At 37.4% G+C, this 20,367-nt stretch overlaps 2 long non-coding RNA genes across 2 annotated transcripts in view; one reads left to right on the top strand and one right to left on the bottom strand.

Annotated features, from left to right (window-relative positions):
* Positions 1-351: 351 nt before the first annotated feature.
* Positions 352-1,676, bottom strand: LOC107970521 (uncharacterized). Its single transcript, XR_001713117.4, has 3 exons — positions 1,566-1,676; positions 506-634; positions 352-421 (listed from the first exon to the last, which is right to left on the bottom strand). It is a non-coding gene; the product is annotated as an uncharacterized LOC107970521 (long non-coding RNA).
* Positions 1,677-2,453: 777 nt separating this feature from the next.
* LOC134809530 (uncharacterized) overlaps positions 2,454-20,367 on the top strand; it is a 24,607-nt gene continuing 6,693 nt past the window's right edge. Inside the window, exons 1-2 of the long non-coding RNA XR_010155462.1 lie at positions 2,454-2,511; positions 15,646-15,748. This is a non-coding gene — a long non-coding RNA (uncharacterized LOC134809530). The remainder of the gene's footprint in view (positions 2,512-15,645; positions 15,749-20,367) is intronic.

Here is a 20,367-nt window from a genome sequence, read left to right as displayed (position 1 = left end):
CTCTTATGCTAATGACAAGGGCAACCACTTTGTTGAGACAGCAGGAAAGAGCTTTGGGAGGCCTTGCCACTGGTAAAGACATTGTATTTTTTTTTCACCTCAATTTTCATGAAGCTTACAGAAAACCAACAGAAATTTTAAATTTGTACTGTCAAACAGTCTGACACGACTGTGATACCTATGGACCTTATGATCTCCAACAACCATTGCTTCTCACATAAAACTAATCAGGAGTCATTCTATGACATTCAGTATTTTTTTCCCCTAATTTTGAACTCCACATTCATTCAAGACGACATGACAAAGTATTGAGGGGACCTAGGAAATACACTGAGCCATAGGGCATTGAAATACAACCTGCCTTTCCTCAGGATACTTCCAGGTAGCCTCCACATGCTTGAAAACCTGGGGACTTCATCTTCTGGAAAAGACATAAAAAATATTTCTTGGGATCACGTTTAAAAAAAAACTTATACTTTCAACTACTGGCATAGTAGTTACTCACCAAGAAATAAGGCCTTGGATTCATGAATTTCATCTGTTCTCTGACAAAGATTTTTCACTCATCATCATCTATGTCTTTATACCAATGAGAGCTTTAAAACTATAGATTCTCAGAAAGTCCTCTGTAAACCTAAGACATTGGAAATTATAAGAGTTATCCCAAGAACATAACTCAGGCTAACCACAGAGTGAGGTACACATCTTCCACCTAAGACACTAGATCAAGACATTGTCTTTTCTGTTGTTGTTTCTTTCTGTATCATTTTACTTGTGTTTGGTTTTAGTTCTGTTCTGTGTTTTATTTCTTAGTGCAGTCATTCTACTCAGCCTTCTTTGGTGCTCACTTCTTGTCATGTAAATGAGGAAAATTTTTCTTTCAGGCTAACCTTTTTTTTTTTTACTTATTTTTATAGATGCCATTGGTTATTTTATGGTATGGTAGCACTAGTGGGCTACAAATGATCCACTGAATACTGAAATGCCCGGAAAAATACAGGTTTTTAAATATGCTTCCATTTCTCTTTAAAGACTCGTTAGTCTCTATACTGTTGTCAGAAAGATCCAAATACTCATTCTGAGACAAAGCATGGAAAAATGTCCTTCATGGCTTTTCTAAAGTCAAGATCATTATAGACGTGAAGAAGGCAGGCTTAATGTACTTCTTGAGGAGAAAAAGAAATCCTCTGCTCTCTTATGATTTTCGGCTGGGTGTAAAAATTAAACTGACATAAGACCAATTAATAGGAGAAATGCTCCTGTTTTATTAAATGTTTATACATATATGGGACCTTGAATACTCAAAGAAGTCACTAGAACAGAAAGCTAGTTAACCTCTTAGACAAAGAAATGTTAAATTTGTGATCAAATACAAGACAAAGGTGCTTGGGGCAATAAGTTTTTTTCACTCCTAGAAGTGACTAGGAGACAAATAATGGGGGTGGAGGGTAAAATTAGTTGAAGGTAAGAGTTATTTTGGTAAGTTTGTTTGTATAGATTCATTTCAGTGTTGATACCCAGTCTCTGGTGATAAGGATGTTCTCATTCTGGTATGGGGAGAATACCTTTCTCATGAGACATTTTATGGCCTCTTCTTAGGTAGAAAAGAATAGATTAGAGAGCCTTCCCTGCATCTGATGTTTCCCAAATGCCTTCAGCTCAAAATGACTAACATGCGAAAGTAGCACATTTGAAGTAGCATGCTCCTATCTCCTTCATACATTGTGATGTCATACACACAAAAGTAAACAATGGAGTGGGTACTACTGGTGGCAAACACAGTTGCCTTCATATGGCTGTGCCAAGAGGAAAGCTTAACAGGAGATACTGAGTCAAAGGACATGATATTTCCTTTCTTTTTCCCTCGTCTTTAGCTGGGGATATGGTTAGGGAGTAGGTGCATGGGTGGAAACTACTTTCTTTATATAATGCAAAATGGAAACAAAGTTACTAAATAATTCAACTGCAACATTTTGGCAAGAAAATTATTCAAGTGTAGCTTCTAATTTTTAAATACTGCATTTGTGGAACTGAGTTACATTTGGTTTCCCAGAAAAATAACATATTACTCAGGTCTAGTGAGTACATGTTACCTTGGAGTATTGCCTCAAGTTTATCTCACAGGGCCAGTTAGAACTCACAGCCTCTTTGGGGATCCTCACAGATACAAACCATTAAGGCATGAAAGTGGAGAAATGTAGATGACTAATTATGGAAAAAGATGATATTCTAGATCAATAAGAACTTAACAAATGAGTGCTAAATCATTCCACCTTTTCACAAATAAAGGATTTTAAACTGCCATTTTCTGTCCCGGTGCTGCCTCAATTCAAGCTATGAAAGAAGTTCAAAAAGCTAGGAGGATTATTCATGTCATAAAAAAGAATTACCCAGTCACAGGCAATTCCAACAAAACAATTATTGACATACCTATTAGAACACTAGTCAAAAACGGGCAAGTAGCTGAATATAATAGAACCATCATCTATCTTTGTTAAGTCTTACAGGCAAGTTATTTTGCTGTCTTTGGTGAAGGATTTTGTACTTATAGTCCTAGAGGCATTTCTAAAACCTTTAAAGTTGTCAAATAAATTTTAGGTAGAAATACTAAAATTTGAAAAATAGATGACTTCTCAAACAGACTGACACCAAGGCAAGAAATTTATTCTAGGTTGCCTTAGACCTAGCTCATTGGTGGGGTTTGTGAAACAAAGGTGACTGGCTCAGAAGGGTCCTCCGGTTTTTAATAATTATGCTCTTGTTAATTTCTATGATCATTGTCATGTACACTGGTGTGATCTCTAGAATCCTAAATATTGTAATATAGCTGTTGTTTTGCCAACTAACCCAATAAATAATTATGTAATAACAATGAAATAATCTGATCCTCATATAGATTAAAATGACTATAACTTAAAACTTGATATGCTATCACAACACACCAAACCACAATGCAAATCTGGATTGATCATGCTTCCAGACAATAATGATCTGTACAACAGCTCTAGGTGTATTTTGGTTATTAAAAACAATGTATATGTCTTTTCCTTGCCTATGTTTCATTTTCCTCCTGACATATGTTCATATTAAGAGCACATTTACTATAAAGCTATTGTAGCTCTGCAATATGGTGTGTAATCAACTTTTTGTTTTGATTGGTCTTTAAAGGTATTCATCATGTTAGTAATCTTTTGAAAGAACCATATTTAGCTTTTTTTTTCTACTTTATTCGTTTGTTACTGTGCTCATCTTTATTTTTTCCATATGCCTTCTTTGGTTTCATTTTTTTCCATATTTTCTCACAAAATATGGAAAAACACGTTATGTGTTTTTAATAGTAAAAATTTTATGTTCAGGCTTTTGTATTTTAACATAATTTATCAGAAAATATATATAATTTACCTTTACCTTATATGAATATGGATTTTGATAGTAATGTTAGATTATGATTTTTCTTTTAACATTTAAAATGTGTTTCCTTTGACTGTTAACATACGTGGTTTCTGTTGAAAAGTAAACCATTTTATTATTGTTTTTGTTAAAGTTGCTTGTCATTTTATCCTTGCTACTATAAGGATTTTACATTAATTTTTTGTCTTAGGAAGTTTGACTATGGTATATCTATGCGTGGTTTTCTTTGTATTTTTCCTTTATGGAGACTCCCAAGCTAGATTCTGTGGTTTAAAGTTTTTCTTCAGTTCTGGAAAATCATTAGACATTACCTTTTTGAATATCTATTTTGCCTCAATATCACTTTCATTCTAGCATTCCATTTAGATTTAGAGCTTTTGCTGGTATTCCACAGCTCTCTTATGCTTATTTCTTCATTTTGCAGTTTTTCAGACTAACAGTCCTATATTCTGCCATTAAACATATCCAATAATTTCTTGATCTCAGATATTCTTCAAATTCTAGAAAAATTAGGTTCTAATTATTTGTTTAAACTCTTTAATTCTGCATATCTTTAGTTTATATTCCTTTCATATCCTTGAATAAAGTTATAATCATTAAAGTACATGGTTAATAACAACTATATTGAAATAACGTGGGGTTTATTTTTATTTTTTCCTGATTTGAAGATTTCTTCTACATTTTCATATGCTTCATTTTTTGTTTCACTGTTTCTTTTAATTTTTATGGTAACCTTACAAATAAAGGTTGTAAGGATACGTGAAAAATTTAATGCATAAACTTCTGAATAAAATGGATTCTGCCAAGATCTTATGAAAATAAACCTGCCATATCCCTCTTTAAAAATTCAGAAAATGCACATACTTTTAAAAGGAAAATAAATAATCCAAACTGGGATGCCTACACTTCAATTGCTAAGAACTTTTGAATTCTAAAGTTATGCATTTTATTTTATTTAGATTTCTATTTATATCTTTTAACATTCAGGACAGTAGAACAAACGAATAATTTCATATACACTTTGCCCAGGTTCAGCAATTTCTATTATGCCCATTTACTCCTTAATAGTTTATGTGTATTTCCTAAAAACAAAGTATTTTATTTAAGTAACAATGCTATAGTTATCATGTTTAGAGAATGCAACATTGGCACAACACTTTAGCCTGAAGTATATATTAAAATTTCATCAAATTTTACAACAATTTCCAATTTTATTTGCTTTACCCAAAAGGATTCAATCAAGACAAAGGCTTGCCATTGTTTGCCATGCTCATTTGGTCTCATTTAATCTGGAAACTTTCCTCAGTCTTGTCGTGTCTTCTTGGGCTTCAGTAATAACTGTTATTTCAATTTGACTTCAGTTGTTTTCTGTTTTTCTTCCTCATTATTTGGTTCAAGATACGTATTTCTGGCTACAACAAAATAAAATTGATTATTCCTTCACAGAGTATCGCATGATACCTGTTTTTCCATTATCGTTTATTTTAATTTCAACCATTTGGAGGAAATCTTGCCTGCTTTTGCTACTCTATATTTATGCTATTAATTTTTGAATTTATTAAGTAACTTGTGCAGAAACAAATAAGACTCTGTATATATTCGGTTTAAAATAGTTCTAAAACTCTAATGTACACTAAAGTACATTAGATAAAATTGTTTCCAGTATATTCTGCAGAAATTTTCTAATCAGTGGTCAGGACACTAAAATCAGGCTCTTGGCATAGCTTAAAAGTGAATGTAAGTAACCACAAAAGAAAAGTGGCTCAATTATTTTAAAGATAAAGTGGTAAAATTTGACTTACTTGTTTATTTAATACATTACAGATAGTTGTTTGCAAGTCCCACAGTTTGGATCATAAAAATATGTTTGGGAATTTAATGCAATTTCAGAGTATTAACCAGACTTTTTAATTTGTCACGTTTCATTTATATTTTAGCAATAGTAAAGTCACTCTGCATGCTCAGTAAGAACAGCAACAAAAATGCTTTAGTACCTCATTATCTGTGAAGTAATTTGATTCAAGGAGCCATATTCTTTTAACTTTTCTATATAATATGCAGCAATATTATTTCCAGTTTAGAGCAATTATATTTTTTGCATGAATACATTGAAAGTGTCATAGATGGAAGATAAGTAAAGCATTTTTTTATTTATATGATTAGAAACACAGCTACCGAAAATTTGTGCTCAATTTAAATATGTGGGAAAAAATAAACCTATACCCCTTTATAAAGCCCAGTTTTATAATTCGCTAGTATTTAGTGAATGCAAAGTAATTTACAGATATATTTACTCAGACATCATCCTGGTAGAAATAACATTTAAGTAGGCTTTGCTAAGAAATAAGAAGTGGCCAGGTGCAGTGGCTCACGCCTGTAATGACAGCACTATGGGGGGCTGACGCAGGCGATTCATTAGGTCAGGAATTCTAGACCAGCCTGGGCAACATAGTGAAACCCTGTCTCTATTAAAAATACAAAAATTAGCCAGGCATAGTGGTACATGCCTGTAGTCTCAGCTACTGGGGAGGCCTAGGCAAGAACCAGAACCCAATTCTGGGTTCAAGAATTGCTTGAACCTGGAAGGGGAGGTTGCAGTGAGCCGAGATTGTGCCACTACACTCCAGCCTGGACAACAGAGCAAGACTCCGTATCAAACAAAACAAAACAAAACAAAACAAAACAGTAACAGTTTGTGATTAATATATCATTTAAGTGATAAAGAGCATATATTTGAAAGTTTACTCCAGAAAACAAACTTTCTTCTTCTAACTTCTGTGTGTTTTTTTCATATCTGTTCCTTAGGGTACTAATTTGGGTTTCTGCAGTATCTTGTATATTTTGCAGACTCTCATGCAATGTAATATTTAGAAAAATAATTAGTTTGCTTAAGTTGATTTCTTATTACTGCTGGTTTTATTTTTCATTTCTCCCATTCAACTAAGACTTATAGAATCAGACAGTAAATATACAAAATAATATAGAGATATTTTCTTGGAGAAAGAACATCATACAAAATATAGCACAAATTATTTTAGTTTTGGAATAGAAATATGAACTAAAAAATACACATTTTTTTCAAATCATGTGTGAGCAAAGTATAGTAGAAGTCTTAGACTGGATTCCTCAAATATCAGAGCCTCAGTCAAAGCCTGAGGTACTGTGTTATGTAAGTAGGTAATAACAGGAAATAGAAGTGAGGCTGATAAGGAAGCAGAATTCACTCAAAGCGCCTTTTTTTTTTTTTTTTTTTTTGAGACAAGGTCTTGCTCTGTTGCCCAGGCTATAGTGCAGTGGTGGATCAAGGCTCACTGCAGCCTCCACATCCTGGGCTCAAGTAATCCTGCCACCTCAGCCTCCTAAGCAGCTAGGACTAACACTATGTGCTACCACATCTAGCTATATTGGCCAGACTAGTCTTGTACTCCTGAACTCAATCTTCCAAATCCTCCCACCTTGGCTTCCCAAAGTGCTGGATTATATGTGTGAGCCACTGAGCCTGGCCTAACCCGATCAGGTGCAATTGATTGTTGTATTTTGTGGGATCATCTTTTGACAAATGATATTCTTGTAAACTGTTTTAAAATTCAGTCCATCTAGATAAAAATAGAGAATTTATATATGGCTATTATCTCACATTTGTTAAACATTGGCCCCAAAGTTTACTAATTCTGCAGCATTTCTGGGGGGCCTTGTATGTTAAGCTCTCATTAAGTAAGCTAGACCCCACATCTTGCTGATTATTGTGGTAATCAAAAACAACAACAACAACAACAACCAAACAAACAAAAACTGAGGGCAAGGAGATCTCGAATAGCTCATTAAGAAATGTTTGATACAATAGGCAAAATTAATAAATAAGAAACAATATATTTCTGGGTGAATTTTAAGGGAAATAAAAAGCATCTCATATAAACCTGGGAAGATGCAATTAGTTCGCAAAATCAAGACAGCGACAAAAGTTGAATGATATCTCACAGACTGTTAAAAGTAAGGACAAAGTGAATATTTCTGACACTGGAGCAAGGAAAGGTTTTTATATAACAAATGCAAAAGCACTATATATTTTAAAAAGAGAGATAAAAGTGTCTACACTAAACTTAAGAGGACTTCTAGTAAAAAAAAAAATCATTAAAAATGAAAGCAAACCCTAAACTTGGGAAAGACATATAAAACTTATTTTGCTAAGAAAGATTAATATATAATGGATCATATTCTTTTTTTTGTAGACTTTATTTAGTTTTCATTTCTTATTCTTTTTTGTTCTTATTAAATGGATATGATCTCTTAAATTATAATATGGGGCATTTTCACAAGCCTTTTTTAAGAACCACCTGGTATTAAATATATGCTTATTTTTAAATAGGAACATATTTTTCACACTGTTCTATCAATTTAATTCAGAAAAAAACACACATTTTATTTAAAAACTTTTCTGTTTGTTTTTGTTTTCTCATTTTATATGACACATAGACAGACAACACATATGTGTATGTATATGTTTGGATCCCAGAGTAGGCAAATGAGAATAAACTTACCAGGCCATATCAATTAAACTATCTACATTTTTGATAATTAAAAAATAATAAAGCCAAAAGAAGAGTATGTAGTGACAAAAAAAAAAGAAAACTAATTTATGGAAAATAATGAAGTGGAAAGTTCAAAAGTGATAGGTCACATTGTCTTTAAATATGTGACTTATGTCCACCAATTTCTCCCTCTTACTTAGTAATACATTTTTGTAGTTTCTTAGCCCTTTATAAAGTGGTTTTCTACAAATAGTGTCATTTTTAACTTGATTTACCACTAACCAAATACTTAATGATTGCATTAGTCTGTTTTCACACTGCTGATAAAGACATACCCAAGACTGGGCAATTTACAAAAGAAAGAGGTTTAATACAGTTCCACATAGCTGGAGAGGCTTCACAATCATGGCAGAAGGCAAGGAGGAGCAAGTCATATCTTACATGGATGGTGGCAGGCAAGAGAAAATGAGGAAGAAGCAAAAGCAGAAAACCCTGCTAAACCCATTAGATCTCATGAGACTTACTCTCACTAGTATAGCATGGGAAAGACCTACCCCCATTATTCAATTACCTCCCCCTGGGTCTCTCCCACAACAAGTAAGAATTCTGGGAGATACAATTCAAGTTGAGATTTGGATGGGGACACAGCCAAACCATATCATTATACCTCTGGCCCCACCAAATCTCATGTCCCCACATTTCAAAACCAATCATGTTTTCCCAACAGTCCTCCAAAGTCTTAACTCGTTTCAGTATTAACCCAAATGTCCACAGTCCAAAGTCTCATCTGAGACAAGGCAAGTCCGTCCTGCCAATTAGCCTGAAAAATCAAAAACAAGCTAGTTCCTTCCTAGATACAATGTGGGTACAGGTATGGGGTAAATACACCCATTCCAAATGGGAGAAATTGGCCAAAACAAAAGGGTTACAGGGCACTTGCAAGTTTGAAATCCAGCAAGGCAGTCAAATTTTAAAGCTCCAAAATGATCTCCTTTGACTCCAGGTCTCACATCCAGATCATGCTGATGCAAGAAGTAGGTTCTCATGGTCTTGGACAGCTTCACCCTGGCAGGGTACAGCCTCCCTCCCAGCTGCTTTCATGGGCTGCTGTTGAGTGTCTGTGGCTTTTCCAGGCACACAGTGCAAGCTGTTGGTGGATCTAACATTCTGGGGTCTGGAGGATGGTGGCACTCTTCTTACAGCTCCACTAGGCAGTGCCCCATTAAGGACTCTGTGTGGGGGCTCCAACTCCCTTCTGCACTGTCCTAGCAGGGGTTCTCCAAGAGGGCACCAGCTGGGCAGCAAAATGTTGCCTGGGCATCCAGGCATTTCCATACATCTTCTGAAATCGAAGTGGAGGTTCCCAAATCTCAATTCCTGACTTCTGATCACCCAACAGTCTCAACACCATGTGGAAGCTGCCAAGGCTTGGGGCTTCCACCCTCTGAAGCCACAACCTGAGCTGTGCATTGGCTCCTTTCAGCAATGGCTAGAGCAGCTGAAACACAGGGCACCAAGTCCCTAGGCTGCACACAGCATGGGGACCCTGGGTCAGGCCCATGAAACCATTTTTTCCCCCTGTTCCTCCAGGCCTGTGATGGGAGGGGCTGCCGTGAAGGTCTCTGATATGGCCTAGAGACATTTTCCCCATGGTCTTTGGGATTACCATTAGGCTCTTTGCTACTTATGCAAATTTCTGTAGCTGGCTTGGATATCTCCACAGAAAATGGGGTTTTCTTTCCTATTGCCATCAGGTTGCAAATTTTCCACTTTTGTGCTCTGCTTCCCTTTAAAACTGAATGCCTTTAACAGTACCCAAGTCACCTCTTGAATGCTTTGCTACTTAGAAATTTCTTCCACCAGATATCCCAAATCATCTCTCTCAAATTCAAAGTTCCACAAATCTCTAGGGCAGGGACAAAATGCTGCCAGTCTCTTTGCTAAAACATAACAAGAGTCACCTTTACTTCATTTCCCAACAAGTTTCTTATCTCCATCTGAGACCACCTCAGCCTGGACCTTATTGTCCATATCACCATCAGTATATTGGGCAAAGCTATTCAACAAGTCTCTAGGAAGTTCCAAACTTTTCCACATTTGCCTGTCTTCTTCTGAGGCCTCCAAACTGTTCCAACCTCTGCCTGTTACCCAGTTCCAAAGTCGTTTCCACATTTTAAGGTATCTTTTCAGCAATGCCTCACTCTATTCATACCAGTTGACTTTATTAATCTGTTTTCACATTGCTGATAAAGACATACCCAAGATTGAGCAATTTACAAAAGAAAGTTTATTGGACTTCGAGTTCCACATGGCTGGGGAGGCTTCACAATCATGGCAGAAGGCAAGGAAGAGCAAGTCCCATCTTGCATGATGGTGTCAGGCAAACAGAAAATGAGGAGGAAGCAAAAGTGGAAACCCCTGCTAAACCTGTCAGATCTCATGAGACTTATTTACTATCATGAGAACAGCATGGGAAAGACCTGCCCCCATGATTCAATTACTTCTCCCTTGGTCCCTTCCACAACACATGGGGATTCTGGGAGATATAATTCAACTTGAGATTTGGATGGGGACACAGCCAAACCTTATCAATGATGAAATAAAACATAACTTTCAAGTGGACATGTAAATATACAAAGTAAAATATTTGATAAATGAAATAACTTTCCTTAAGTCATATTACTGGCAAAATCATGAGCTGTTGCTAGGGGCTAGTTATAATCTTGCATCATAATTAAGACAGATTGAAACAGAGAGGATTAAAGTTTAAACACCCTCAAAAAAATTTTGACTCAATCATTTTGCATAAGCTTATTTGCCAAAGTGATATTTCCTGTATGACTAATAAAGTCTAATAGAAAGGTTGACCCTTTGGTCATAATACATTAATTATTGAAAGTAATTTTTTTAACACTTGATAAAATATTATATTAAGTAGTGATGACTACTTTTAAAATTTCCAGTTACTCTCTCCAAATGAATTCATTTCTTAGAATTTAAAACTTATAACATGAATGAATATGGTTTAACATGCTATTATTAGGTATAATCTAACTAGAAAAAAGACAGGAGGAGAGAGAAGAGATATGAGAAAATAATATACAACCCATATTTAATTTACTAAAATAATTTTTAATTAAAGTTTAAAATTTTTTTAATATATCCAATTCTGCCTTTACTGATCAAAACATTTTAAATGGTGAAAGTGCTATCTGATTCAAATGAGTGACTAGCCAGTGACTCTTTATCGTATCAAAAGAAATTTTAACTTAAAAGGCTGTGAGCTGGGGTGTTCTGCTCCAATGCTCAAAAATAGATGTGAAAAAACATAGACAAAATGAGTGTGCATGTAACCAATCAGGATTAAAATTAATGATTGTAGAAAGCTGAGGCACAGATTAAAAATGTTTTGCTCTTAGACATATATAGAAATGTTTAATTGGTAAAATCAATGTCTTTGAAATAATTTACTGAGAATAGGTAGTCATTCATAACCGTAATTATTCTGAAGTAGATGGTAAAATGTATTTAATTTAAATCATGATATTATTATTGAGATAAGTGTGTATTCATGCTCCAATCCTAAAGCAATTATTTTAGCTGTATTAGCTCTGGAATTTTAGCAAGAACAAAAATAGCATAGTCAACTTAACGCTCTAAGTTTATGAACTTTTGTAAGATGAATGCCCCTAAATGAAAAGGTGTGCATGCCTAAATGAGCATATTGAATACAAAGCAATTTAACACAATGAAATTGTTCTCAGATGATGCCTTCTCTATGAATTAATTTTTCCAGCAGTTGAATTAAGTTATTAAAGATAATACTACAGTTAAGATCATTACATGTTATTTAACTTTTGTCAGCATTTCAAATTTATTAGACATTTACAAATTAACTATCAAGGGAAATATAATAAAATAAGAGAGAGATCTAATAATATGTATTTGAGATTGATATTTAAAACAGAATTACATTTTAACCACATTATGTATTGTTATTGATTTTATTATTGTTATTTTTTGAGATGGAGTCTCGCTCTGTCACCCAGGCTGGAGTGCAGTGGCCCAGTCTCAGCTCACTGCAACTTCTGCCCCCTGGGTTCAAGAAATTCTCTGCCTCAGCCTCTTGAGTAGCTGGGATTACAGGTGCCTGCCACCATGCCTGGATAATTTTTTATTTTATTTTATTTTTAGTAGAGATGAGGTTTCACCATGTTGGCCAAGCTGGTCTTGAACTCCTGACCTTGTGATCCACCCGCCTCGGCCTTCCAAAGTGTTGGGTTTACAGACGTGATATTATTATTATTATTAACAAGGAGCTATAGGCCAAGAATGTTCTAACAATATAGAGGAAAACTTTTAAGTGAGCTGTTAAAATAACTGTCAAATTCATAAATACTAAAAAACAACATATAATTGGGACAAAATTTAATTTCTCTGAAATGAAATAATTTTTCTTAGAAATCATTAAGAGATCTGTGTAAGTCCTTCAACAGAAACTATAATTTTAAAGTAAAAACTTTTATATTTTTATTTTTGAGAGTAAGATTAACTATAAATTTTTCTTATGAAATGAATAAATCTTCATTTTGACATAAAAAATTTAAATAAGCTCAAATTTTGTAATAAATTTATGGACATCTGTATTTTGTTTACATGATACAATGTCACTCCTGTCAGTCTTTTTAGTGTGTCTAGATATTTGTCTTTTGCATGTAATTTCTCTATACTATAAAAAAAAAATTAATCATTCAGCAAATAATTTACCGAGTACCTACTCCATGTAAGGCAGAATTTTGTGTAAGCCACTGAAGTGACTGCCATAAATATAACAAATACAAATCCTGGACCTCCAGGACCTGTTTTAGTTTGGTTGGAAGTGGGGATAGGATCAAATAGGATCAAAGTGAGTCACCACTTGAACATGTGCCATGCTCATCTTGGGCATATTTTGGTTTATCAACAAAAATATATAGGCAGAAGATAGCGTACTGAGGTAGGAGGTGGGGCTTGACTCCAGAGGTGGGACTGGGACACCAGACCAAATTGAGGACTAGCTAAAACAGGGACAGGGTGGAGGCAGCTTTCCATAAGACATGCCCAGCAGTGTACCATGGCAGTTTACCATTGCCATGGCAACACCTGGAAGTTACTACGTCTTTCCATGTCAACCACTGGACAACCCAGAAGTTACCACCTCTTTTCTAGAAATCTCTACATAGTTCACCATTCAATTTTCATATAATTAAAATTGGGTATTAATATGACTGCAGAAATGCCTCAGAGCTGCTACTGTGGGCACACTATTTCTGGTGTAGCCCTGCTCCGCAAACAGCAGTACCTCTGCTGCTGCTGTACACTGCCACTTCAATAAAAGTTGCTAACACCATCAGCTGGCCTTTGAATTCTTTCCTGGGCAAAGCCAAAATCCCTTCCAAGGCTAAGCCCCAGTGTTGAGGCTCAACTGCTCTGCACCATTACCACTACCCTAACTGTTCTTTACAGTTGTGTACTGTATTTGAATATGTATCTCACTGTGTTTCAGGCAACACATCCTTTACATTCATTAGGGAGGCTGAGGTACTGAATTTGGGTAGCTGAGTTTCAGCTCCAGGCCTTATATGGGTTTGAGGTTTTTACTTATGTCTCAAGATTCACATTGTAATCTCATTACCAAGTCTTGTGTAATTTCACTTGGCCACGTGGTATCACTCACCATTTATCCTTTTGTATTTATATTTAATTTTTTATTTCCAACACCTGAAGATCTAATGTGTCTTGCCAATCATAAATTATAATCCCCAAATGGGGGCAGTTTTGCTGTTAATTTCACACATCTCTGAAAATGACTCAAAAATATTTTTTTAAAAGCCTTAAATTTGGAAAGAAAAGGAAGTTGATCTTAGTAGTATACTTTATTGCTGTAGTTACATAAACTTTTCAATAAGTACAAATAAACCAGGGAAAAGCAGTGACAGAATTCGTAAAATTATTGTTTTATTTAATTTTGTTAATAAGAAAAATCTCAGACTTTAAAGAGAAGCATGAAAACTCTTTATTACACAAAAGCATAAAACGTGTATTGTTTCTTTTTATCACTCTAATGACTCAATACCAAAGCACCAAATAGTATCTATGAAATATCAGCATAGCAGTAACAATACTGGTAATGCAATTTCAGTTTTAATTGTTACCATTATAAAAATGAGAAAAAATTAGAACTTTATAAAAACATTACCTAGCATTCTCTTATCAATTCAGCAAATGGCTTTATTTTATATCATATTAGTAAAATACAACCAAGTTCAACAAGCCAAGCATTTCACCTTCTCACATTAAATTTTTGGTTTATTTTATCTTATTGCTATCTCATCTCAGTAGCTCACAGTCAAAGCCTAATGGTCTGTAGCAAAGCTCAGCCTCAAAAATCAGAATTAGGTGAATGTTATGTCAAATAATATCCCATTAAAAAAGGCTCACATGGCCTTATTATCTAGTCTTCTAATTTCAAAATATTATTTCTTTACAAAATCTGATACTGCTCTATCAAATATCACTAATTGTCAGATATCATGTACTATGAAATTTCTTCTCCCCAAATGTTTTAAAATACAATTCACTAACATCTTGATTGTTCCTTCTTGCTATCTTTTAAATTCATTCCTCTCTTTATATGCTGAAAACATTCTCAGGCTTAATTACCGGAAGCCTCTATAAAGGCAGATGTCTGATCAAAATCTCAGACTTCTTATGTGACCCCAAATGTGGGTAAAGGAATAAAAGTTTCTTGGAAATAATAATAAAACATGCTGGTTTCTGTTCATCTCATTTTCTAAATGTTACTAAGGAGGCAGCTATTAACCTGTCTGAGATAAAATGTGAAGTGAGACATACTTATCAGAGAAAGAATCAGAGAGTGCATTAATCTAGTAACAGAAAACATCCACTGGAATATTTGGCAGAAATGTAATAAGTCATGCAAGCAAATTGAGGACAATATACACAATCATCACGTTGATATGGAGGAACAATCAAACAAGAAGATGTAATGATTTGCTTTCTTGCTACCAGAAGTACAGTGTGAGATGAGCTGAAAACAATGAAATAGTTTACTAAAATAGTATTATGCTCTGATCTCCACTCTACTTCCTGATTATAAAGTAAAAATAAATATAAGTAAATTAATAATTATAATTTAGAAGCTGACGGTGTCAAACTTTTGCAATATATCATGAGAAAGTCCAGAGAAGAGTCTTGATGGGTATCTACTGATAAAACTAAATTAGAAGAATATGTGTATTAAAATATTAACTTGAAAGTGCATGTTTAAGAATCTCTTGGGAGCTACTGACCTATTTTATCTGCCTCTGGTCTGGTCATGGTCAAGAGAAATAGTAAATATTCCTTGAACGTATATTTCTTCACTTAACCTGCTGATTACATTGTTGTATGGAAAGGAGCATGAACAAAACAGAGTGGGTGGATACATTCATAAGGAATACATTCATCTGCCTTCTGCAATTAAAAAAACTACTGACAGTAGGATTTGTTTGTATCATGAAGTGCACAACTAGCATGGTGACTCAAAGTTGTTTTCAGAAATTCAGTCTGTTCCCATCTTTTCACTTTCACACTTTAAGGCTGAGTTTTTTTACCACGGGCTTATGATTTTGTGGTAATATATTTCCTTTTTCTAACCAGGCAGGAAGAAGCAAGAAGGAAGAAAATGCCATCGTTGTCATCTTGTGTCTGGAATCTGTGGGTTCTTGGTCTCACTGACTTCAAGAATGAAGCCGTGGACCCTCGCGGTGAGTGTTACAGTTCTTAAAGGCGGTGTCTCCAGAGTTTGTTCCTTCTGATGTCGGATGTGTTTGGAGTTTCTTCCTTCTGGTGGGGTTCACGGTCTCGCTGGCTCACGAGTGAAGCTTGGACCTTCGTCGTGAGTGATACAGCTCTTAAGGCGGCGCATCTGGAGTTGTTCATTCCTCCTGGTGGGTTTGTGGTCTCGCTGGCTTTAGGAGTGAAGCTGCAGACCTTTGCGGTGAGTGTTATAGCTCATAAAGGCAGTGTGGACCCAAAGAGAGAGCAGCAGCAAGATTTATTGCAAAGAGTGAAAGAACAAAGCTTCCACAGTGTGGAAGGGGACCCCAGCGGCTTGCCACTGCTGGCTCGGGCAGCCTGCTTTTATTCTCTTATCTGGCCCCACCCACATCCTCTGATTGGTTCATTTTACAGAGAGCCGAGTGGTCTGTTTTGACAGGGCGCTGATTGGTGTGTTTACAATCCCTGAGCTAGACACAGAGGTTCTCCACATCCCCACTAGATTAGCTAGATACAGAGTGTCGACACAAAGGTTCTCCAAGTCCCCACCAGTGTAGCTAGATACAGAGTGTCGATTGGTGCATTCACAAACCCAGAGCTAGACACAGGGTGCTGATTGGTGTGTTTACAAACCATGAGCTAGATATACAGTGCCGATTGTTGTATTTACAATCCCCTAGCTAGACACAAAGGTTCTCCAAGTCCCCACCAGACTCAGGAGCCCAGCTGGCTTCACCCAGTTGATCCCGTACCTGGGCCACAGGTGGAGCTGCCTGCCAGTCCTGCACTGTGCGCCCGCACTCCTCAGCCCTTGGGTGGTCGATGGGACCAGGTGCCGTGGAGCAGGGGGTGGCATTTGTCGGGGAGACTGAGGCCATGCAGGAACCCACAGTGGGGGGAGGAGACTCAGGCATGGCAGGCTGCAGGTCCTAAGCCCTGCCCCACGGGGAGGCAGCTAAGGCCCAGTGAGAAATTCAATGCAGCACCAGTAGGCTGGCACTGCTGGGGGACCCAGCACACCCTCTGCAGCCACTGGCCCAGGTGCTAAGCCCCTCATTGCCTGGGGCTGGCAGGGCCGGCCAGTCACTCCGAGTGCGGGGCCGCCAAGCCCACGCCCACCCAGAAACCCAGCTGGCCCACATGCGCCACGTGCAGCCCCGGTTCCCGCTCACGCCTCTCCCTCCACACCTCCCTGCAAGCTAAGGGAGCCAGCTCCGACCTTGGCCAGCCCAGAAAGGGGCTCCCACAGTGCAGCGGTGGGCTGAAGGGCTCCTCAAGTGCCACCAAAGTGGGAGCCCAGGCAGAGGAGGTGCCGAGAGTGAGCGAGGGCTGCAAGGGCTGCCAGCACGCTGTCACCTCTCAATCTGTAATGGGAATGTAAGCTGAAATGACCATCTGATTATGTCCCATTGGTACTAATAGTGTTTCATGATCTCATATATTTTACATAGCACATTGCTACCTGTGATGGTTAATAATGTCAACTTGCTTGGATTGAAGGATGCAAAGTATTAATCCTAGGTGTGTCTGTGAGGGTGCTGCCAAAAGAAGTTAACATTTAAGTCAGTGGGCTGGGAAAGAAAGACCCACCCTTAGTTGGGGTGGGCACAATCGAATCAGTTGCCAACACGGCCAGAATAAAAAGCAGGCGGAAGAACGTGAAAAGACTAAACTGGCTCAGCCTGCAAGCCTATATCTTTCTCCTGTGCTGGATGCTTCCTGCCCTTGAACATCAGACTCCAAGATCTTCAGCTTTGGGACTCATACTGGCTTCCTTGGTTCTGAGTTTGCAGATGGCCTATTGTGGGGCCTTGTGATTGTGTGAGTTAATACTTCTTAATCAACTCATATATATATATCCTCACATATATAGAATATATATATATATATATATCTCCTCACATACATAGGATATATATATATATCCTCACATATATAAGATATATATATCCTCCTATATATAATATATATATATCCTCCTCACATATATAGGATATATATATATATCCTCACATATATATAGGATACATATATATATATCCTATTAATTCTATCCCTCTAGAGAACCTTGACTAGTACAGATTTTGATACCAGGAGTAGTTCTAGAGGAACAGTATATTAAGAATGGAGTTCTTGTGTTGGTTTTGGGAGTTCTGGAGCTGGCTGCTTAATATGATTAGACCCCAAAATGTTCAGAACTCTACTTCTAATAGTATGGAGAACACTAGTAGTCCTTGGCATAAACTGTTTAGAGAGTTATGCAAAATAATGCATTTGACACTCCTGATTCACTGCTCCTGAGAGGCAAGGAGTTTAGTGACTCTATACATAATACTTTTGACTATATGTAAAAAATGAAGAAACATAATGAAGTTGGTTGGTTGTGCCTAAGTTCACTGGACAAAGTGATGAAAGGAAATGATAAACTCAGGGATTCTAATTCCCAGCTTCAGAAACAGATACTGAGCCTCAAATCTGCTAAGTTTGCCCTGAGTGAGGGTCATACCTCCTGTAGAGAAAGAGCTGAAATTGTGGAAACACAAACACAAGCTCTTATCGCGTGAGTGGCTGACCTGCAATGAAAGGTGCATGCACAGCCTCCCCAAGTGTCTACTGTTAAAGTGAGGGCATTGACTGGAAAAAAAAATGGGACCCTACAACTTGGAATGGGGAGCTGTGAGAGGACCCTGGTGAAGCTGGGGAAGCTGAGCTTGTAAACACTGAGGAATCTTTTTTTTCCCAGAAGAAACAGCTTCCTCATCCCCAGGATTGGCAACATCCCCTCCCTGACCCATGCTGCCATCAGCCTTTCCACCTTTGTCTGAGGAGATAAACTCTGTGCTGCCTGAGGCAACAGTGATGGCCTCCCGTGAGGCAGTTGCCAGGCAAGATAATGTTGATTCTCCTCAGGAGCCACCCCGAATACCCCTGTTTGCTTCTAGACCTACAACTAGACTAAAGTCCTGGTGGGCCCCTGAAGGTGAGGTTCAGATTGTGACCCATGAGGAGGTGTGCTACACTCAGAAAAAAAATGCTTTAGTTTTCTAATTTATATAAGCAAAAATCTGAATAACAAGTATCGGAATGGATATTAAGGGTGTGGGATAATGGTGGAGGGAATATAGAGTTGAATCAGGCTGAATTTGTTAATTTGGGCCTACTAAGTAGGGCTTCTGCATTTAATGTTGCAAGTTGGGGAGTTAAAAAAGAGTCTAATAGTTTATTTGCTTGGTTAGCTGAAATATGGATTAAAAGACGGCTCACTGTGACTGAGATGGAAAAGCCTGATCTCCCTTGGTTTAATGTAGAGGAAGAGAGCCAAAGGCTTAGGGAGATTGGGATAGTGGAGTGGATTAGTCACTTTAGACCTACTCATCCCAGCTGGGAGGGTCCAGAAGATACACCCTTGACCAACACTTTGTGAAATAGATTTGAGAGAGCAGCAGCTGCATCTCTGAAGAGCCCAGCAATTGCTGTTCTCTGTATGTCAGCTCTAACAGTGGGAACCACAGTCACTCAACCACAAAATATAAATTCCATGTGAATAATTGGATCCTGAGTTGGCAGGGGCCAAGTTGTGGCACTCAACCACCAATGGCACGGTGGGCATAGCTACCGTGAAGGGCAGCAGAGGCAAAAGAGCAATCAGAACAGTCTGATTGGTGTAGCATTCTGGCATTGGCTAATTATTCACAGTGTTTCTAGAAGAAAAATTGATAGGAAGTCTACTAAATTCCAAGCTAATTTATATAAGCAGAAAACTTCCATGTCTAGTGGACAGAAGACTAATTTGATTTATAAAAACATAGAATCACTGCCCCTCAACCAATTTCCAGACTTGAGCCAGTTTACAGAGCCTGAACCACTTGAATGAAGGGAAGGTCGGATCCCCTTGAGGAAGGACCCCACTACACTACAAACAATTTATTCTGTTAATCTTTTTCCCATCCTTCCCCAAGATGACCTCCAGCCTTTTACCAAGGTAACTGTGCATTGGGGAAAGGGAAATATCAGACATTTTGTAGACTATTTGACACTGGCTCTGAGCTGACGTTGATTCCAGGGTGCCCAAAACATCATTGTGGTCCTCCAGTTAAAGTAAAGGCTTATGAAGGTCAGGTAATTAATGCAGTTTTAGCTCAGGTCTGACTTACAGTAGGTCCAGTGGATCCCCGGACTCATCCTGTGGCCATTTTCCCAGTGCAAGAATGTGTAATTGGCATAGATATATTTAGCAGTTGGCAGAACCCCCACATTGACTCCCTGACTGGTTGGCTGAGAGTTATTATGGTGGAAAAGGCCAAATTAAAGCCATTACAGCTGCCTCTACCTAGAAAAATAGTAAATCGAAAACAATAACATATCCCTTGGAGACATTGCAGAGATCAGTGCTACCATTAAGAACTCGAAAGACACAGGGGTTGTGATTCCCACCACATTGCCATTCAACTTTCCTATTTGGCCTGTGAAGAAGACAGACGGATCTTGGAGAATGACAGTGGATTATTGTAAACTGATCCAAGTGGTGACTCCAATTGGAGCTGCTGTACCCCATGTGGTTTCACTGCTTGAGCAAATTAACACATCTCCTGGTACTTGGTATGCA

This window comes from Pan troglodytes, chromosome 2 (assembly GCF_028858775.2).
Source record: "Pan troglodytes isolate AG18354 chromosome 2, NHGRI_mPanTro3-v2.0_pri, whole genome shotgun sequence".
NCBI lineage: Eukaryota > Metazoa > Chordata > Mammalia > Primates > Hominidae > Pan > Pan troglodytes.
This window is presented reverse-complemented; position numbering and strand designations above follow the sequence as displayed.